This window comes from Meriones unguiculatus, chromosome 9 (assembly GCF_030254825.1).
Source record: "Meriones unguiculatus strain TT.TT164.6M chromosome 9, Bangor_MerUng_6.1, whole genome shotgun sequence".
NCBI classification, from domain to species: domain Eukaryota; kingdom Metazoa; phylum Chordata; class Mammalia; order Rodentia; family Muridae; genus Meriones; species Meriones unguiculatus.
The window spans coordinates 47,563,357-47,586,725 of NC_083357.1; the positions used below are offsets into that span (position 1 = coordinate 47,563,357).

The 23,369-nt window shown below is 37.5% G+C and overlaps 1 protein-coding gene across 5 annotated transcripts in view; it reads left to right on the plus strand.

The window, feature by feature from the left end:
* Positions 1 to 23,369, plus strand: part of Cab39l (calcium binding protein 39 like) — a 117,503-nt gene that overhangs the window by 23,448 nt on the left and 70,686 nt on the right. The window contains exon 1 of one of the 5 annotated variants that reach the window (XM_060391108.1): positions 14,153 to 14,574. The exons of the other annotated variants lie outside the window; for them this stretch is intronic. The gene's annotated coding sequence lies outside the window, so the exon portion shown is untranslated. Of the gene's footprint in view, positions 1 to 14,152; positions 14,575 to 23,369 lie in introns of those variants that run through there. 5 annotated transcript variants of the gene reach the window in all.

Below are 23,369 nucleotides of genomic sequence, written 5' to 3' on the forward strand. Positions count from 1 at the left end.
TTTGGAGTTTCAGATCCTGTGCCCCTCACATACTATGCGTGCTGGTCGCTGCCATCTTGGATCGCCCCTCAATCTCCCATGCTCATGAATCCATAGGATTAACGTAGTGAAAATGACCATCCTGCCAAAAGCAATCTACAGATTCAATGCAATTCCCATCAAAATATCAACATAATTCTTTACAGACCTTGAAAGAACAATTCTTAATTTCATATGGAAAAATAAAAAACCCAGAATTGCTAAAACAATCCTGTATAACAACATATCATCTGGAGGTATCTCCATCCTGAGCTTTACTACAAAGTGCCAGTAATAAAAACTGCATGGTACTGGCATAGAAACAGAACGGTGCATAAGTGGAATCGAATAGAAGACCCAGAAATAAGCCCACACACCTATGGATACTTGAATTTGACAAAAAAGTCAAAACCATACAATGGAAAAAAGATAGCATCTTCAGCAAATAGTGCTGGTCTAACTGGATGTCTACATCTAGAAAAATGCAAATAGACCCATACTTATCACCCTGCACAAAACTAAAGTCCATGTGGATTAAAGACCTCAACATAAAACCAGACACACTAAACCCCTTAGAAGAAAAAGTGGGGAAGGGCCTTGAACTCATTGGCACAGGAGACAACTTCCTAAACAGAACACCAACAGCACAGGCTCTAAGATCAACAGTCAATAAATGGGACCTCATGAAACTGAAAAGCTTCTATAAAGCAAAGGACACTGTTGTCAGAACAAAACGACAGCCTACAGACTGGGAAAGGGTCTTCACCAATTCTATATCTGACAGAGGGCTAATATCCAGCATATATAAAGAACTCAAGAAGTTAAACAGCAACAAACCAAGTAATCCAATTAAAAAATGGGATACAGAGCTAAGCAGAAAGTTCTTAATATGGGAATATCAAATAGCAGAGAAACACTTAAAGAAATGTTCAACATCCTTAGCCATCAGGGAGATGCAAATCAAAACAACCCTGAGATTTCACCTTACACCCATCACAATTGCTAAGATCAAAAACTCGAGTGACAACACATGCTGGAGGATGTGGAGAAAGGGGAACCTTCCTCCACTGCTGGTGGTAATGTAAACTTGTACAACCACTTTGGAAATTAATCTGGTGCTTTCTCAGATAATTAGGAATAGTGCTAACTCAAGACCCAGTCATACCACTCATAGGCATATATCCAAAACATTCTCAAGTATACAACTTGACATTTGCTCAAGGACATTTGCTCAGCCATGTTTGTAGCAGCTTTATTTGTAATAACCAGAAGCTGGAAACAACCCAGATGTCCCTCAACAGAGGAATGGATACAGAATTTGTGGTACATTTACACAATGGAATACTACTCAGCAATTAAAAACAAGGAAATCATGAAATTTGCAGGCAAATGGTGGGAACTAGATCATCCTGAGTGAGCTATCCCAGAAGCAGAAAGACACACATGGTATATACTCACTTATAAGTGGATATTAGACATATAATATAGGATAAGCATACTAAAATCTGTACACTTAAAGAAGCTAAGCAAAAAGGAGGGCCCTGGGTAAGGTGATCAGTCCTCACTTAGAAAGGCAAATGGGATGGACATCAGAAGAGGGAGAAAACAGGCAATAGGACAGGAGGCTTCAGAAAGATTACCCAGCAAGATATTGAAGGAGATGCTGAGAGTCATAGCCAAACTTTGGGCAGAATGCATGGAATCTTATGAAAAAAGGGGGAGATAGAAAGTCCTGGAAGGGACAGGAGCTCCACAAGGAGACCAACAGAACCAAGAAATCTGGACCCAGGGATCTTTTCTGAGACTGATTCTCTAACCAAGGACCATGCATGGAGATAACCTAGAACCCTTGCACAGATGTAGCCCATGGCAACTCAGTGTCCAAATGAACACGGGCTGTCTCTGACATGAACTTATTGGCTGGCTCTTTGATCACCTTCCCGTGAAGGGGGAGCAGCCTTACCAGGCCACAGAGGAAGACAATACAGCCAGTCCTGATGAGACCTGATAGGCTAGGATCAGAGGGAAGGGGAGGAGGACCTCCCCTATCAGTGGACTTTGGGAGGGCCATGGGAGGAGATGAGGGAGAAGGGTGAGATTGGGAGGGGATGAGGAAGGGGGCTACAGTGGAGATACAAAGTGAATAAACTGTAATTTATAAAAAAATAAATTAAAAAAAAAAAGAATTGCAATGTGTTCTGTGGAAGAGCAGTCATTGTTCTTAAGCACTGAGACATTTCTCCATCCACAGAACAAATACTTTTTAAAGTAGATGTAGCTTTGAGGTCAATAGTAGATGGTTGGTAGTGGGTTTTGCAGATCCACTTGAGTGAAAGCATAAAGTACCTGTCTTAAGGAAACTGTAGACTTCTGTCCTTTGATGAGGTTGCCAATTAGGGCTCAAAGGAAACCTGGGGGAATCTAATTAAAAACTGAGACAAGAGGATCATTATAGCACTGTCATTATAGTAATGGGCAAACTAGAAAAGGTATGTAATGAACTGGGTGATATGGTTAGGCAAATTACCATCCAGAGAGTTGAAGCTGTTGCCTGGCTTATTCTTGCTTCTCACAGCAAAATGTGAGAGAAGTGTGTTAAAGAAAGGACTGATGGGTATGGTGGTGCATGCCTGTAGTCCAGCACTCAAAGTCAGAGGCAAAAAGACTGCTGCAAGTTCAAACCAGCCTGGACTATGTAGTGGTTCTAGGACAGGCAGGGCTTTATTAATTAGAAATGACTCAAAAACAAACAAGTATCAGTATATATAAAAAGGAAGTCAGTCAGTAATAATATAAAATTTAAGAAGTGCCTGTTTTCCTGGCTTGAAGTTTAGCTTAGTAGCAGAGTGCTTTCCCAGCATGCATAAGTTTCTGGGTTTCATCAACAACAGAGGTGTGGTAGGTAGAAACTGTTTGCAGTCAAGGTTACTGTCAGGAAAAAAAGTTCTGAGGATAAGCTGAGAGTTCAATTGTAAAATACTTTGCTGATACTTAGTAAGGTGCTCCAGAGGACTTTTCAATTAGAAGTATTTTCAGGTTCCTCTGAGTTTCCTTTGAGTCCTGTTGCCCTGTGGACTAATAGTGTGATTGGCAGTTTCATTTAAATAATATGACTTCTTTAACTCAGGTAAATGGTTCTTATTTAAGCCATTTCAACAGAATCTCAAGATTAATGTTGTTGTTTTTTTTTTAAGTAAAACTCCTAAGAGACCTGTCAAGTTCTAAGAAATCTGTTTTGAAGATTCATGCTACCTTGAACTTAATGAATATACAATGTACAAAATGCAGTGATGCCTCTCCTCCCAGACTTATAAGTGGTATGCAGCCAATGAGGTTGCTCAGCACATGCTAACATTCGTGAACAAGAATGATTCAAAGAGCAGAGCCTCGAAGATGGTGACCTTATCTTTGGGGAACTGTTTCTGGTGGGGGCAGAATGGAGTCTTACCAGGGAACTTATAGCTGTTGCCTGCTTGGATTTCTTTTCTACATTTTTTGTTAGCTCTTGAGAATTTTGTGAGTATTTAGAAAGTTGTACACTCTTTTTTAGTAGATGTACACTATTACAGAGATCTACACAACTGGATGCAGAGAATAAGTGATTGTGGGTGTCTATCCCACAACCTAAGCAGGCAGTAGGTGTAGTATCCTTGCTATGACTCCATTCTGTCTCCACCAGAAACAGTTCCCCATAGAAATTGTTTTTGATAAGATGTGAGAACTACATTGTTTATGGGCATAAAGATATTTAAAATATAGTTAGAAAGTATATTGGTTTAGGCAAATGGTAGTTGAGATTCTTCTCTCAGGTCTAAGACCATTCCAGTCACTGATCATTTGCTAGGTTTACAGTACCATGCATGAATTCCCTTCTGTTGAGTGGGCTCCAAATACAGTTAGACAGCTGTTTGTTACCCTCAAGATAAAAGTGCCACTGTTGCACCATTGTGGAGAGCTTACTGTTCTAATCATGTTGTGGTTGATAGGCTTTCCAGCTGAGTAGAACCTCTGGTTACATCTTTCTTGCCAGCGTTCATAACACCCTCTGATACCATAAGAGCCAGTCCTCAGGGAAGAGGTGTCCAGGTCATTTGAAGCTTTAATTCTCAAAGCCCTATGTCTTAAATGTGTGTTATCTGCAGTAATTAAGTTCTTACCTTCAAGTCCTGGGTAGCAACCAAGGGCAATGATAATAGCCTGTATTGTTTGGGGAGTTTTTTGGACTCCCCTGAACAACAACTTGAAGTCTCAAGTGCTTGAAACCAGGTGTTTTTGTTTTTGTTTTTTGGTTAGTCTCTGGTCGTTGAGAGTCAGGGCATAGCAGACAATGCCACATGATTTTCTTATTTGTAGTTGGAAGTTCCAAATCTTTAGTTATGAGTATATATTCTGGAGTAACCAAAGAAACCAGGAAAGTAAAAAGGGACCACAGTAGGGTAAGGAAGGAGCTTCAGAGAGAGAGATAAATACTTTGAAGAGGGAAACGAGAAAAAGCTTTGTGGGGATTGGGAGTTGAGAAAGGAGATGAAGAATACCAAGGTTGATTGAAAAAGCCATGGGGAAATATTTTATCCTTAAAAATACATAAATAGGGGCTGGAAAGATAGCTCTGTAGTTAGGAGCACTTGCTCTTCTAGAGGATTGGAGTTTAGATCCCAGCACGCACACTAGGCAGCTCACAACCAGAACCCAGCACCAGGGTCTCTGATGCCCTCTTCTGACCTCTGCAGGCAGCCACACATAAGACAGACACATGCACATAAAGATAATAAATTCAAAAGTACATATATAATTTGTACAAACATATATAAAAATTTTGAATGAAGTTACACTTGGCTGGATTTCAGTGGCCTGCTCAGATGTTCTCTTTTTTCAGAGTCAAGAAGTTGAACTCAGTGTATCATAACTTTCTAAGCACATGCTCTACCACTGAATATCCCTGGCCCATTCCCATTTCTGAGTAGGATTTTATGTAGGATATCTCTATCTGACCAAAAGAAATCTTTTACGTTAATAACCTGTTTCTTTAGCTTAGGCATAATAAAAAAAAACACCTATACTCACAGAAAAATAAAGAAACTATCTTTTATTAAAAGCTAGACAGTAAATAGTTTGGCTTTGTGAGTTGCTTGGCCACCAGACTTTATTTTGTAGTGTAAAAGCAGCAATAGCAAATAATGAATGATGAGCTATGGCCAGATTTGCCAAGGGCTGTTGTCGAGGTCATAGAATATGCTCCAAGGTCATAGCACAAAAGAAACCATTTAAGAGAATGCCTGAGAAAACACAGCTTGAAACTAGGATCTGAGTTAGAGGGAGAGATGCTGATGATGTTTTAGGGTTCTTGGAAATCAGTGAGTGAATTCTACATAAAGCATCACCTTACAAAGGGTCGGAGGGTATAATAGCCAGCTTTTTAACAGTGTTTCTGTCTGATGGTATCCTTACCTTTAATGCTTAACCCACCAACACACACTGTACCAGAATTGGTGTGTTGGTCTGCAAGAGTGGCAGAAATGACAGCCTCATTCTGAGACTTATGAGAGATAGGTTTTCTCCTTTTTATTTTTTTGTTTGTATTTTCCACATGGAACACTTTCTCTGTGGGAGGTTTATGCCCTGTTGGAAACAGCTCTGGGATAGAGGACTAGGGGAAGCCTTTAGGCTGCATGAGGAGTCATAGTAGAAGATCTATAATATCCAGACAACCTTTCCAGATGCCCAGAAACCTCAGAAAATACTTTGAGCCAGAACACTTCATGAAGCACCTTTCAAATTCCTGATAGTCACAAGTGGGACAATACGCATTTCAGCCATTAAGTTTGGAGTAGTTTGTCATGTTACAATAAAGAATGCACTGCTCTGTTGCTACTGAACTATGAAACACGGATGGAAGTGCTAAATTATGAGCTGTTCAGCCAACTAGGAACAGTCTGCCTTCCACACTTTGGTGGCTAGTTGAATTGTTTAAATTCCTTTATATATCTCTTTCCTTTTACTTGTTTCATGTGCATATGTAACATGAAATTAATAAAGCAACAGTTTTTCTTTAACCTAGCTACTTCCCAAATAATTAACACAAAGAGACTATGATTTATTTAATTAGCTTAAATGCACTATAACTGGGCAGGTACCCTTGAACTGATTTTCTGAGCTACTCTGGCTTCCTCCCAGGCTTATATCCCAAGTTACTTGCCAGTGTCTATCCTGTCCTGGCTGGATCTGCTTCATAAGGCTAGGCCTCATGGCCAAGTGCTCATGGTTTATTCTGCCCCATGGCAACTCCTTCTCTCCTGCTTATTTCTTTTCATCTCTCTTCCACTTTCCTAGCCTCATGGTCCCTAAGGCCTTCTAGCCTGGGAACTGAAGCTCTGCCTACCTCTATTCTGCCCAGTTACAGGCTCCAGCCTTTCTTTATTTTAAACAATCAAAGAATATTGGGGATCACGGTTTATACAACATCATTTAATATAGTGAGAATGTGCTATGTTGAATAGCAACCAGATCTTGGGGGCCTATATTTAGCATCTAAATATACAAAGCACCAGACCAACCCCCAACATTTCCTTCTTTTGTCTAAATAAAAAGCCTCTCTCTCTCTCTCTCTCTCTCTCTCTCTCACAATAATAAACTACATACAGTACAAACAATTATGAAACAATCAGAAACACCATCATATGAGTTACATTTATAATGTCCAGTCAGTCCATTTGTATTTGACAACTTAAGAGGAAATCTGTACTGTCTATCCTATCTTGGTGAGTTCAGAATTCTGTACCCAAATAATTTTTTATGATAGCTTACATTTAACAATGTAAAAAAATCTACAGACCTAAAAATGTCTTTTAAAACATTTTTATTTATCTTAAATAGCTTAAGCTTAATTGTGAGAGTATAACTATCTAGTCTTCAACCCCATCACAGACTTGATAAGGAATAAATGTTACCTGGGTATGCAGGAAGTTCAGGGCAAGCAGCTTTTAAAAATACAGAAGTGACAGAAGCTGGCTGCCTGCACAGTCACCCAGCTTTTCTCAGTAATGATGGGACAACTTCTTCAGCCTTCTGGCCCAGTATCTCTAACAAACCTTTGTGTGAAGCAGGAATTATGAAGGACTACCTACCTTGTCTTGGTAAATTTCGGCAGTCGACATTTTCTATGTGTCTAGTTTGTCCATACTACATAGCATCAGCAGATGAAGCAAGGGCAGTTTTGCCCAGTGACTGTCTTGCCATTTTTGAAGCAAAGGTATTCTTTGATACCCCAATACCTTCTTTGAGGTAGGCTGTGGCTGCTGCCAGGAGCTGACATGTCTCATTGTCAAAAGCATCCTTTAAAAAAAAAAAGATATTTTTACATTTCATATTCTATAGGTTTTTGAAGATCATCTATTTATCTGAGTAGACAAACATTGCTTATTTTTAACTACTTACTATCTGTTCAACCTAGGAAGCATATTTTTGTAATAGACTAGTATTTAGTATCTAACATGATCATGAGTTTGATTGTCTGCTTGTTCATTGTATTACTTAATTATCCTAAACAGTTTGTAATAGAAGCTTTTAAAAGGACTAGAATTTTACATTGCATTTTAAAACAAGTTGCATAGGCATAATACCTTATACAAGAGCTGAAACATATATACAATATGTGTATCAAAAATAACTTAAAATTTTTATCAATATACAATAATCTAAACCAATGTAAAACTTAATTCTGTATACATATATAATAATCTAAATCAATGTCATCCTTAATTTTGTACTGGTATACAATAATCCCTATCAATGTAAAATATTTGAAAATAGCAATAGGTATACAGTTTAAGAGTAGATTCAATGTCTACTACCAGATAGTGTCTTCTATATATGACAGAAAAGTGCACCCACAAAGTCTCAACAGTATGGCCACCTAAACAAGCTTTGAACAATGGCAACACCAATTGACATGCCAATGCATAAAGGGGGAAATTTCACAAGGTCCACCCCTAGATGAAGAGCTGCAAGCAAATTAATTGCTGCTCACTCTGGAGAGTGGGCGCTGCATCTTGCCTGGGCAACACAGTAGAGCTGGCCCTGGTGAGCAGGCCCAGTTTGAGAATAGGAGAGTTGGTCCCAACCTTCACGAGAGCAAATCAGAAAAGCTCATTCTGGTGGCACAGGAGAGTTGGTAGGCTGACCAACTCAGCTTCTACTCAGACTCAGATCCAGGGCTTTGAGTTGGCCCGCTGAAACATCTACCCCATGTCTGAATTACTGCGGCACCTGAAAGGCTGGTCCTGCAGATCCCAGGCTAAGAGATCTCCATGATATAGGGCAGTAGTGAGATATTCTAGAAGAGTCTCAGTGAGAATCTAGTATTGATGGTGAGGCAGAGGCCAGAGGCCTCAAACCATCTGGCTCCTTGCAATGAATATTTGCAAGTAAGGATGTCTCATAGGACAAGAGGTTGTTCTATGTAACACACTGTGGCACACTGCAATTTCCACACAGATATTTTCTTTTTTTTTTTTTCTTTTGAAGTGAGGCTTCAAGGGCATATGGAGAAGAGGGAGGGTGGGTGGGACTGGGAGCAGATAATGAAGGGGGCTGCAGTGGGGATACAAGGTGAATAAATTGTAATAAATAAATAAATAAACATTTTAAAAAGAAAATATAAAAAAAAGAGTAGATTCAATAATTTACAGTTTTATCCTATTATTCCTGTATTATTTCTATATCCCATTTTTTCTTTCCAACCCTTCTCCCCCTTCATAAGAAAGAATGAAGGATAGAGTCAAAAAAAGAGAGAGAGAAATTCCTGAGTTTAATCTCCTTTACCTTGTTTTCTTCCTGACCAAAACCATGTATCAATTTGTAATAGCTTCTGCATAGATCCTGAGTCCCCCTTATGAGGCTGGAGCGGGGTGAGTGGGAGACTCACTCAGAATATATGTGGGACGGGCTGGAGAGATGGCTCAGTGGTTAAGAGCACTGTCTGTTCTTCTAAAGGACCCAGGTTCAATTCACATGGCAGCTAACAACTGTCTGTAACCCCAATTCCAAGGGATCTGACACCTTCACACTAATGCACATAAAATAAAATTAAATAAAAGTAAAAAGAAGAATATATGTGGATTCTTTGGGTCCATTGAAGAGTTCCTCTGTATTGCACAGTGCAGGTGTAAAATGCTGTAGTTTTTCTTTGCTTTAACTGAAAAAAAAAATGAAACAAAAATAATTTGTACATTTCTGTGCTGATGTGGCCCACATTTTTCATTTTATAACTATAAGTAATTTATTGCTTTATAATTTCCTGGTTCTTAGGCTATTGAATTTTTCAAAATTTTCTTAATAAAAATATCATTGTTGGGGCTGGAGATTTGGCTCTACAGTTAAGAGCACTGGCTGCATTTCCAGAGGATTCTTAGCACCCACATGGTAGATTATAAACACATAAAATAATAAAAATAAAATAAAAAGTGCATTCATAAAATAGAATTGCCTTGAAAGTCTTCTGTTGAGATTATTTTTCCCTTTTACTTTTAATTTTATTAGAATATTTTCTGAGTTGTGTTTTCATGTACATTGGGGTTGACTATGTTCATTACTATTTGAGCTGTCTACATTACTTTCCATAAAGCTGTAGCTGAAGAATAATCATCTACTTGGTGTCCTCTTTCCTGCTGCTCAACTGTGGTTCAAATGTATTAACCAGGAAATTCTGGAATAAATCATTAATACGTTTAAATTGTGTGGAGTAATGAAACTTCATGCTCTCTCATTGTATGTCCCATCTAGGACATGAGTCATCCCTCTGTCCAGCATGGCCACACTTCATCATGGTCACTGCATTCAAGTAACTTTCCTTTGTTTAATAAGGGCCTGAAGTGCAGGAGAGGAAATGCTGACAGTTGCACTAAAATTCAGTGTTATAATTGTTCATTTTATTATGTTATTATTATCATTTAATCTATAAATTAAACTTTACCATAGATATGTACATATAGGAGAAAACCAAAATAGGGTTCACTACTACTTAAGCACTCAAATATCCACAAGATGTCTGGGAAAGTATTCATTATACATTATACATTAAAATTATATATTTTGTGTGTATGTGTCTTAGTTCACTTATTGTATTCCTACTTAGAAATTATTCTCCTGATTCAACATAATTGAATTTGTATGTTCATCTTTATATGTATATAAGCATATGTAGATGTTTTTTACACATGAATATATTTTTATAGGGGGAATATCCTATCTTTTTGATTTATTGATTGTACAGAAAATTATATGTTTTCAAATATTTGAGTTTGTATTTTTCTTCAGAAATCACAGTTTCCTTCTCCTAACAGACAGACAAAAAAAAAAAAAAATTCCAACTTCTGTTTTGTTTTAGTCATTTCTGGAATTTTCTTGCTTTTTCTCTATTGCTTCTTTTAGTAAGTGTATAAAATTCTAGGTGTTTTTACAATTATTTTTAATATGTCTTAGTTCAACTTGTCAGTTCTTGCTATTGTTTCCTGACCCTCTAGAAAAGTCCTTACCTATGATTTTATTTTTAAAAGTTTTAATTGTTTTATGTATATTGGTATCTTCTCTGCCTGTATATATGTCTGTGCACAAACTGTATGCCTGTTGTCCACAGAGGCCAGAGAAGGGCATTGGATTTTCTGAAACTGGAGTTATATGCAGTTGTGAGCTGCCATGTGGGTGCTGGGAATTGAACCTGAGTCTCTGCAAGAGCAGCCAGTGCTGGATTAAAATTACTGAGCCATGGGTGTAAGGTCATTTTGATTTGCATCTTCCTGATAGCTAAGGATGCTGAGCATCTCTTTAAGTGTTTCTCTGCCATTTGATATTCCCCTATTGAGAATTCTCTATTTAGCTCTATACCCCATTTTTTAATTGGATTACTTGATTTTTTGCTGTTTAACTTCTTGAGTTCTTTATATATTCTGGATATAAACCTTTTTCAGATATAGGATTGGTGAAGATCCTTCCCAATCTGTAGGCTGTCATTTTTACCTTACCCATGAGAATGGCTAAGATAAAAAACTCAAGAGATAATGCATACTGAAGAGGATGTAGAAAACGGGAACCCTCCCCCATTGCTGGTGGTAACATAAACTTGTACAACCACTTTGGAAATCAATCCGGTGCTTTCTCAGACAATTAGGAATAGTGCTAACTCAAGATCGAGCTATACCACTCATAGGCATATATCCAAAACATGCTCAAGTATACAACAGGGACATTTGCTCAGCCATGTTCATAGCAGCTTTATTAGTAATAGCGAGAAGCTGGAAACAACCCAGATGTCCCTCAACAGAGGAATGGATACAGAATTTGTGGTACATTTACACAATGGAATACTACTCGGCAATTAAAAACAAGTAAATCATGAAATTTGCAGGCAAATGGATGGAACTAGAAGAGATCATCCTGAGTGAGGTGACCCAGAAGCAGAAAGACAGGCATGGTATATGCTCACTTTTTTTTTTTTTAATAGTTCTTAACTGCCTCTTTACCCAGGGAGATTACTGCAGTGTTTGAGTTTCTCTACTGTGGATGAGGTAATGCTTAAACTTATTTTGTATCACTCTGGGTTTTCTTGTGCCCAGTGTCTAAAAACTATGTTTTCTTTGTGTTGCTTATTTCTTAATTTTTTTAGATGGAAAATTCACCCCACCCCTACTCATCATAGCATGAAGCAAAAGTCCTTATAGTTTTACTCTTAGTTCTTCTTTATCTGAATAATCTTTATAATAATGAATTTCTGTTTTGTTTACTTCGAAAGTATTAATATGCTTTTTAAAAGGACATTTGATATTTATTGAAAATTTAAAATAACTTCTGTTTTTATTGCTACGGTCAGAAAAGGAGTCCTGCTGCCCCCCCCCCCCCGTTTGAAGAATAAAATAGATGTCTTTGTGATCTAATAGCCTTTTTATTAATTATATACACATATAATACACATATATCAGTGTGTGAGAGGGGTGTTAGATCCTGGGATGGAACCCTAGGTCTGTGTACTTGCTGGATAGATTAGTTAAGTGCTTTGCCATTGAACAACATCCTTAACCTCTGTGGACCTTACTTTCTATGGCGAATTTTGAAGCTGTTGTTGATTCATACAAGCTCTTTTAATTTTAAAGGTACTTTAAAGCATTTACCTTGCGGTTGTTCTAAGAACCACTCTTAATAAATTCAGAATTCTTTGATTATGTAGGACTCTTGAGAGTATATCCACGGTATGAGGTACTTAATGATCCTTATCCATTTAGAATAATTTGCATTTGACATCTTTAAAAAATAAAAACTGTGTTTGTTATCCCAACACTTGGCAAGCTGACAGGAGTTCAAGGCCATATTGATTTAAACAGTGAGGTTCTTTTTGAAAGAAAAGAAAAGAAAATGAAAGAAGACTTACAGATTAGGAAATAAAATGAAAAATTTTAAATGTGATTGAAAGATCTGGAGAGATGACTAAATGGTTAAGAACACTGGCTACTCTTCCAGAGGCCCTGAGTTCAATTCCCAGCAATCACATGGTGCCTCAGAACCATCTACGATGTGATCTGATGCCCTCTTCCAGCATGCAGGTGTACATGCAGATTCATATACATACAAATAAATAAATATTTTAAAAAATGGATTGGAAAAATAATTTGCTGGCTAATCTCTAGATTAATTTGATACCTACTCTTAGGTTATAAGAAATATTTAGGTATCTATAGTATACTATATAATAGTATATTTAAAATTCAAAACTCTGTTTTAGCTGAGAATACAGCACTATAACAGAGCACTTGCCTAACATTTACAAGCCTCTGGACTTGAATTTCATCACTGTAAAACAAACATATCATCTCCCAAGTTCACTACTGTAAATGAAACACAGTATTTATTGTGTATATGTGTGCATATGTGCCATTCTTTGCATGCAGTCAGAAGATAATTTGCAGTTCTTAGTTCCCTCCTTCTACCACATGGGTCCTGGAGATTGAATTTTGCTCATCAGGCTTGATGGCAAATACTTTCATCTGCCTAGCCATCCCACTAACCCAGGAATGAAAGAAGAACACTGTCTACTCTTAATTTTAATGCCAAATTTTATATACATATTTTTCTTCAGGCATCTAGACAACTATTTAGAAATATTTATACTTTAATTGAACTCATACTCTTAGAGATACTTTATTTCTGTTGAGAAGGATTAGTGTATGAGTAATAGGTCCCATACTACTGCTGTTAGACTCATAATTGGGAGAAAAACCAAGGACTCATACATATTGGGGGTTGGGAGCTGGAATGCAACTCCGAAAGAGCTGTAATTGGCTTCCTGGCAACTCCAATTCCAAAGAATCCTGAAAATGCCATCCAAGTCACCTTTCCACTCTACTTTCCCCAGTGCCTAGACTCCAAGCTGTGCAGAAAAAGAAATAATTTTAAGGTGTTTTACTGTACTATTATGGATGTGAGAACTTTTTATATATTCTCTGTGGCCTTTTAAATCTCGCTGAAAAGGTGTAATGGAGCTTGACCACAAATGCTTAGGAGAACTTTCCATTGAAATAGTTGCATCTAGTTTGCAATAAAACATTAAGAGGCTCTAGTTAGATTTCTGATGTCTCTATTTTTCTGTGTTCTTATAATTTTTCATTAAAACTGCAAGTGTTAATCTGCATTTGAAAACATAATACACCGAGAAATTAATTGCATTTTTATAAAATTACAGTTAAAATTGAATTATAAACACTGAAGTTTCCCTTGCTGTCTCAGCTTTTAGTTTAATTGGTAGTATCTGCATGTATCTCTTCACTGAGCTTTCTCATTATAATAGGGAGGTACATACTCCCTGAGGAGCCAACCCATTAGCAGACAAATCTGTTTTTATTTCTGTCAATGACCAGTTGCTGTGCATCTTCATTTACATCTTTAAGCACTATGGTCCAGGAAGCTTAATCATTTGACAAAATCCCATCCAGGAATTGGTTTGAGACTGAACGGGAGTAAAGTGATGGCAAATTTTTCTTTTGTTTATTTTCAGACTTTTCTTTTTGCCCAAGAATTAATTTTGCCTCTGCCTAATTGCCTTGCAGGCATTCTTGTAATGTTACACAATAGGAGAGGGAGGGAGAAAAAGAAGGAGCTGTGACTGTGTAGTGTGTATCTCAAACCCCATGCTAGAGAAGGAGAGAACGAATAAGCAAGCTGGTTTGACCAGAAACAGAACTGCCTATGACAGATTAAGAGACAAGGAAGGCTTGGAATCTGAGAGCCAGCAGAGTGGAAATTTACTGCAGCTCTCTGTGAGTGTTCAAGTGATCGTTTTCTGCTAACGTTTTCCGGTGGTAACTGCTACTCTTCAGAGTCAGAAAGTCAGGACAGAATTGTGCAGTCCTTTCTCCAGCACACTTGACTAGGAGGAGGTATCCTTTATTAAATGGAAGAGAAAGTCTACTTCATCTGAAGTGCTTTCAACCTAAGAAAAGAACTGTCTTCAGCACCTCACCATGGGTCTGCTTTTTGTTGCTTAGACAAGCCGGGGAGTTTCTATAGCCCTTGGTGAGTATCAGCACTGTGTCTTGGTTTAGGTCGAGGAAAATGAATTCATAAGGTACAATTGAGTTCTACGTATGCTTATGTTTATTTTAAGTTAGACTGTTGCCTTGTTTCTGTGCATGATAAACTGCTGTTACTAGGAGAAGTTTGAAAAAACAACTACAAAACAATACTTCTCTGTTGCCTAAGGCACTTGAATCCTTACCAACTATTCTGTGTCCACCAAATATCTTATTTTGGAAATGAGTTTTTATAGTGGCAGTGTACTGTTTTTCATGTTTTTCTTCCAAGTGCCTGAGAATGTAGAAGTTATCTCTCTGTGCATTATCAGTAAATGCTGTTTGATATTATAAGTAATTATGGATTACATAATTCTACCATAACTCAACTTAAATGATTGCTAGCATTAATTTAAAGTGCGTGTAATCTAAACATTAAATGCTACTGTTAAATACAAAGTGACACCTGGTTTCTCTGAACTTCTGTAAGAAAAATAAAAAGGAGATAATTTACCTATAAAATTTACCAATGGTTTAAGATGAATGAATATACATTTCTAAGTTAAGAGTTAAACTTATTTTTTTTTCTTATGGTGATGCCAAGTTCTTTTGTAGAAAATATAAATAGAATTGTATATTTATAAAAGAGCTAAGAAAAGAAATTCTTACTATGTTTAGTCATATTTCAATAAAGCCTTCATTTGTATAATCTTGTATAATAGGATATTGTATAATTTCTACAGCTACATATACACAGATGTAAGCATATGCATTATATTTAAAGGCATGCATAGAAAGCACGTGATTATTTTCTTGTAGAAGAAAGTATCTATTGTTAACTATTAAATACATTTGTTACATAAAGATGGCTATTTTAAGTAAAGTTTTCATTCTACCCTGTTCTAGCCTCAAGAAATATGTGCCTTCAGTTATTGATTCAATTGAGTCTTTTAAGACAGGAAAAAAATAATTAAAACGAGGACTGCAGAGAGCCAGGAAACACATGACAGGCTTAAAGCCTGGACATAAGATGTCTTGCTTTTTCCAGTAGCTCCTCTACATGTACAGAAGCCTGTGAAACAGGTTTTGTTTTGTGGTTTATTTTTTTCCCTCCAGTTTGTTGATCTGTATATAAGAAGCAACACAGTTGGTCTGTGGAAACTTCTGAACAAACTGCCATATACTTAAAGTCAGTACTCTTACTTTTTTACATTATATCAGTACTCCCCTTAGGTGGATGGAAATTTGACATTAAACTTGGCAGTCTTCAGGGGGAAATTGCTTTAGTAGTTTGCTAGTGTTACCTTAGTCATGACACCATTTCTTAAGTCCACAGTAATGTAAATGTAGAAAGACAGACCAAGGCATTCCAGTTTACAAACACTTTATTTCAGAAGTCCGTTTGTGAGCAGACTGTTGAGTGGAAGAACCTATTTCCATAAATTGAGAAATAATTTATCAAGTGGCTACTAGGCTTTTATTCTAGGCTGAGAATATACTTTATTCACAATACAGAAAGACCATTGTCACCTTGAGAGAGATAGAAAATCAGTCTAGCACCAAAATTAAGTGTGAAACAACCATGGGAAGGTTTTTATTTTTGCTGCATATCAATGCTTAAAGAAAAGCAAGTTTAATACAAGGTCAGTACATTTGGGAAGATGCTTAAATGGGATTCTTAGGTACTTGAATTGCAGTTGATCACAATTTTTGTAGTATCCAATCCGACATTGCTGTCAGAGATCTCTCTTGGTATAGGTACCTTTCTAGCCTTTACTTCTCTGTGCAGCCAGTTCTGAGCTCTAGTGCAGTGAGTAACACATAGTAGGCACCTGATAAAGAGTTACTTCCTGAGGCCTGGCCTGCTTTTTTGGTCTACATAAGTGGAATGGAGAGGGTGGGGAGATGGCTCAGTGCGTGACTCTCCAATGCCCTCCAAAAATCCAGCTTTGGTAGTACACCCCTGTGATGCCAGTGCTGGGAGGTGAAGACAGGATTTCAGAGCTTGCTGGTCAGTTAGTCCTACTGAATTGCTGAGCTCCAGGGTCAGGGAGATATCCTATCTCAGTGAAATAAGGTGGAGAGAAGTAGAATTAACCCTGGTCTCCACTAGCATGCACACCTATATGCATACCCCTTGCTCATACATAACATCCTTGACCACATACACACATGAAGACGCTCACTCACATGCTTTCCCCAGCACCACTACAGAGAGGGAGGGAGAGAGAGACAGAGAGAGAGAGAGAGAGAGAGAGAGAGAGAGAGAGAGAGAGAATAGGCTTCTCAAAGTATCGAAAGAAAATATATATATATATATAAGGGCTTAAGGACACACCTTTTCCATTATGACAAAGAGATGCCCTGAAGTGAATTGATTGAAATCTGAAATGTGAGCAAAACGAAGAAAGACGACTAGTCCTAACTTAGTAGAGAAAAAGAAAAGACTGCTGTATATCTCCATGGCATTCCTGAGTGAGTGAAGTTGGTGATGAGGGGACGCCTGAGCATGTGTTAAGAATCTTGAATACATGAGACATTTTGAAGTCAGAAATCAGGTGTCAAAGAGATATTTCATATGTGTACTAGGAGCAATATGAAGATATGTGGCCTACTTGAAAAATTCAGATTAACTCACTGTATACAGGTTTATCTATCCAGTTCAGTTATATTGGTCCTAGAAATTTCTTTAAAGTGCTTATACTCAAAATATATAAAATATGAAAGTTAACAATATCATCAACACACTTAGTGAGACAATGAATATTTGTAGGCTACGCTTACTTGGATCACTCTTCATTCTGTTTCAGAATAATTTAAATGTAATTTTGAGTAGTCTCAAGTGGTCTATAATAGGTTTTTAATTAATATTTATTACATAAATTAAAGTAGATTTGGACACTTTCCTGTGTGTGCACATACCTACATATTTATTTTGTCACTTAGAGAAACTAGCCCATTGGCTTTAAAGAAAAACAAATTACTTAGGCCATACTCACTCTTCTAATGACTTAAGTGACTTAAACAGAAATCTGTACTGTCTATAAGTGAGAAAATATACTAACTCTGAAGCCTACGTTTCCAGCAGAGACTCATCAAGTCTCTTCCAACTTGGAAAGACAAAGGATTATTAATATCTCAGCCAGAAAAACTAAATCTATTGTGGGTGATATTAAGAAGTAGCTTCAGCTGAATCCCTTTCATATCTACCCTTGTTGGTGATATCTTTACAGACTGACAGTACATAAGTGCAGAGCTTACTGATGCTTTCCACAGTATACCTATGAACCAGAACTAAGCAAAATGCAGTGTTGTGTACACTGTGTAGTGCTTGCAGGGGAGACTGGAAAATACTGGAGCATGAATCTCTCTCTTTTTTTTACATTTACTCTGTGCATGTGTGTGTGTGTGTGTGCATATGTTCATACCATGGCATGAGTATGAAAGTGAGAGAATAATTTGAGGTTATTGATTCTTTCTTTCCACTGTAGGGGTTTTAGAGATTGAACTCAGGTCATTGGATTCATCAAGCAATTTTATCCTGAGCCATCTCACTAGCCTTTAGTCATTTTGTTATAAAGAAGACCATTTGAGGATTTCAGTGAGCTTAAATGTTTTCATTATTGCTGCTGGTTTGGAAAAAATACTGATTTGACTGCAGATCTCTACTATAAATTGAAATTGTGAAACTTCAATATAAAATATCACTCATTAATAGATATTCATGGTTAATAAATGTAGAACATTTTAGCTCCATTAAATGACTGAACCTGTCAACAAATACGTTACTGTGAACCAAATGAATGAGTTTCTGGGACAATAACAAGCTACTAAACTCACAGTAAAAATGTTACTGGTTTTATGTCTTTCTAATCTCATATATTCTACTTTTAAAATCGTGTAACATAATGCATTAGAGATAAAGTATAGTTACTAAAAGACATGAGTCTTGTTAAAGACTTTTTATTCTCATGAAAGTCAGACCAAAGTGTCTACATGAATGAGAATTCGTAAGACATTTCGCACAAGTTTTTTGTTTCTGTTAATTTATTCATTTTAGAAATATGTTTTCTTCCACAGACACTGTTAATAAAACAAAGCATATAAAAACTAAGTCAAGCCAGGCCTGGTGGCATACCTGTAATCTTTCTACCAAAGAAGTCAAAGGAAGGAGATCATTCAAATTAATCATTTCAACCTCTAGAGCTATGGATCTCAGCCTGTAGATTGCCTAACATTATGATTCATAACAGTATTACAGTTATGAAATAGCAGTGAAAATAATTTTATAGTTGGGGTCAACACATGAGGAATTGCATTAAAGGGTCACAGTTTTAGAAAGGTTGAGAATCACTGCTCTAGAGTTATGAATTACCTCATTTTTTTATACATTATTGGTAGTCTGCTGATTTTCACTTTTGTGCATCAGCTTTAAGGTATAAAATTCAGTTGTTGGTAATGACATTGGGGTACATCCTTAAAAATTGAAATAAGGTTGGGAGATATTTTACCATAGATATTAGCTGGAGCTATGGAATATCTAACTATAGTATTGCATTTTGTAATTTAAATATGTGACAGCAATTCAGTTTTTATTTTGGTGGGGGCATCCTTAGACACACCAAATATAGAACTTCTAGGTGTACGTTTCAGTCTTAATTCATATCTAATCAAATTTACTTACTTGAAAAGGACAGTTCAATCAGCACTGGCATTGTACATACTCATGATATAACCTCCACTGAATTTAAAAACAGATCTTTACATGCCTAGTCCTTTGCCATTAGTGTGTTTTTATTGCATTTATTTCTGTCTGTGGGTCCTTTGGGGATATAGATAAGAGACTATCAGACCGCTGAGTTTATATTGAAGTTGTTTGAGATAGGTGCATGTGGAAGACTGGGGTGTAGCTTGGAGGGTACGGTGAAGCGTGGCTCCCTCTCCAGAACCACAACAGCAACAGAGGAGTAACTTGGCTTTGTCTGGGGCTGTGGGCATAGCTCAGTAGCAGAGCAGTTATCTAGCACACCAAAGACTCCACACTCAGTGTCCAGTCTCACGTATACATGCACATGTACATACATGAGTACACAAACATGCACACGCTTTATCATCTTATTCACCGTTGACTGGAAAATAAACTTCAGTTTAAAAAAAGGTTAATTTTAAGTTCAGGTTTTTTAAGTAACAGGTTGGCAGTTGAGGTCATATAGATGCTTTTGTGTTTGTTCAATTCCTGAGATTTATTTATGCTTCAGAGGTAGATTCATCACTCCCTTCATAATCGTGGTGAGACCTTTGAATGGAGAACTGCTATTGAAAAGCACAGTTGGAAGTGAGAAAAAAAGGCCTAAAAATATTCACTAACCACCCAAGACAGACATTTATACCCGTTTGAAGTATTTGAAGTAAGATAGCAACAAGGACATGTAATGCCTCTCATACCCACTTTCCTTTTAAATTGCTCAAATGACTGTCATTGGGCCATCTTTAGTGGCTCTCAGACAGAAAGTTAGGAGTGCTGGCAAAATGTACTACACAGTCTCCCTGCCTGTGTTCATTGGGCACAGAACTAAATGATCTTTTTGGCTTTCTGTCTGGAACCTGAGCCACGTGCCACTCTTCATGAAACTCCATGACTCATGGTTAAAAGGATTCCACAGTGTGAACTTTAAACAAAAAGGGTTGTTTAGTAATTTTAAGTACTATATGAAAGGTGTTTCCATGATGAATGCAGTTGCCACTCATTAAACCTTTTGACTGTGCTACCCAGAGGCTACACTATTAACTGTATTAACTCCTTGTGCATATATGTGTTGTGGGCACATGTGTGGGCAAGTACACATGCACACACACCTGTGGAACCAAAGGACCGAGGTGTGGCTGAGAATGGCTGTCAACCTTGTTGAAATGGGTCTCTCATTGGACAGGGCTCACGTGTTAGTCTAAACTGGCGGTCAGCAGGGCCTGGCATTCACACATCTCCACTTTGCCATCATTCAGGTTTCAAGTGAATACCACCTCACCCAGCTGTTAGGTCAGTTTTAAGTTAAAGAAAGTGGTTAAACATTTACTATGTATTCGTTAACTACATTTCCTCTGTGTTTTTCTGCTATGTGTCATTTCTCTAGAGGATTTTTTTCTTCTTTTCAAAGAGTTGGGGTTTAATTGGTTAACTTACAAGGTCTTGCTATGAAGCACAGGCTGGGCTTGAACAAATAACCCTCCTCTTACCGTGGTGCCTCGTTGGCATTCTTTTAGAGTAATGCTAACCAATTCTCCTTTGAATCCCTAGCACAGAATTCTCATTTGCCTGAAGTTTTAATTATTTTATGTATAGAAATTCACAGTTTTGTATTTGTAGTATATATAGAGCAACATTGACTTTGCAGCCTTTTTCTTTGAGTTGTTTTTTTTCACTGTACTGCGAATGATAGAACTCTGGGTCTATGATAGAACTCTGGGTCTATAGTGTTCTAAGCAAGCACTCTGTGTAGACAGACTTGGGGCTATTTATTGGGTCCTTTTTTTCTATTTTTGCATCACCCCTATCCTTTCCAACCCCACAACACTAGGTAGGAGAGAAAGAAGGTTAGGGGCATGGAGTTCCTTGGGAGCAGTTTGATCTTCCTTGTTAGACAGCTCCAGTCAGCAGCCAGCAATCTAGCAACCAACCACAAGGACAGCAGGAGGAGGAGCATCAGCTTCCCCTCGTGGGGCTCTGGCATTTTTATACGCTCTGAAGAGTCCCCAGAATACCAAATGAAATCTGTCTTCAGCTGGCAAAATCATGTTCCTCCTAGAGCACGAAGCAAATCCTAGTAAGCCGCTGTGGACAGTCTGAAGCAGCCCCATATTGCACACCTGGGGTCAAAACAAAGACATAGTCACATAACATTTCTGTTAAAAAAATGTATTCTCACCACAACTCTGTAACAAGCAATACTCTGGTCCTTTCTTCAAGATTTATTTCATTGCTTCTAAAGCTGAAAGTTTTATCTGTATTAGTACCTGTCTCTGATAATTTCCCATTTATCTGTTCATTGCATTTCATTCCCTCCTTGCTAATATTTCTAAAATTTGTTACTGGGCTGAGGGAAAAATACAGTAGTAGAAAACAAGCTTAATATACTGAAGTCCATAGTGTCACTTTACATTTGCAGAAATATAAGAAAGCCAAATCTTTCATCCTTACTTGCTATTCATTAATAAGTTCAGTTGAGTGTTTTTTAACCTGTGATTTGAACTGTATCAAATCATGAATTTTAGGAATAACTGATTTTGTAATACTGTTTATACTTTCTAGTAAAAAAAAAAAAATGTTGAAATCACTGCCCTGGAGAAACCTGGCACAAGTGTGTAAGCAAACATGCAGTGGAGTATATGATACAGTTAATGTTTGGAACTGTAAATAACTGAGAGCAGTGAGAACCTGGGGGACAGGTGAGTTGGGGCATAGCACACATTAGGATGCTCCAGCAAGAGCCAGAGAGCTTGCTTTGTTTCACCCTTCCCAAGAGAGAAAACTGGGGCATTGCTTTCTCCTTCTTTAAAGATACTTTATTTAGGGGCTGGATGACCCAGCAGTTGAGAGCATGTATTTCTCTTATAGAGGACTGGGTTCTGTTCCCCACCCGTAATGGGTGGCTAATCAAGGTCTTTTACTCCGGCTTCAGAAGATCTTACTGCTTGTGCACTTTTCATATGCACAGACCCACACATAGGCCCACATGCATGCACATAATTAAAAGTGGCAAAAATAGGCTGGGCTATGGTGGCACATGTCTTTAATCCCAGCACTCAGAAGGCAGAGGCACGTGGATCTCTGAGTTTGAGGCCAGTGTGGTCTACAGAGTGAGTTCTGTCCTGAGTTCCAGGACAGCCAAGGCTACAGAGAGAAACCCCATCTCAACAAAACAAAGTGATGAAAATAAAAATTTTATTATTATTTAACCATTTTATTAGAACATTAAAACTATAATTTGTTATATTAAATAAAATAGTATTAGAAAATAACTTTCCTTATATTAGAACATATTATTTCATTTAGCTTAAAATATCAACAAGAGAAGTGCTATTAAAATTTTATTTTGAGATATAGACTATATTATACTGCTCTTAGTCACCTTATGATAATGGATCTGAAAATAATGCCTTCTTTCTAGCTGAAATGTTACCTTACTTCTCGGTTCCCCACCTCTGTCAGCTGTCATGCTACTCTCAATTTCTATGAGTTCAGTTGTTTTGTCTTTTCATTTCAGTAATGATCCATCCATTTTGTCACAGATGATATGACCCTCTTCCCTTCAGTTTCGTGTGTGTGTGTGTGTGTGTGTGTGTGTTTGTGTGTGTGTGTGTGCACACGAGCACCACAGTGGGTCATGCTTATGGAACTGGTTTTCACCTTCTACCTTTAGGTAGATCCTAGGGATTCTATCTCATTCCTGTTTTTTAACGCTGACTGTGGTGTCTGTTTTTATTCATATATTAGTAGACTTGTTAATTATGTGTGTTAATTGTGTGAGCAATGCTGCCAGGATCACAAGATTCAAGTGTCCCTTTCTATGTTGAGCTGAGTTTAGTACCTTTGGGCATGTCTCCTGAAGCAGTGTCTCCTGACATTGACCAACTGGTTGGTAATTCTACTTGTAATTTTTTTGAGGACCTCCATACCATTTTTTGACCTATCTATAGCAATTTACATCTCCAGCTCCAGCTCCAGCACATAGGAGTCCTCTTTTGTGATATTCTCACCAATGTTATCTCTCATCTTTTTCGTATTTTGATTAGCTTGTGTCA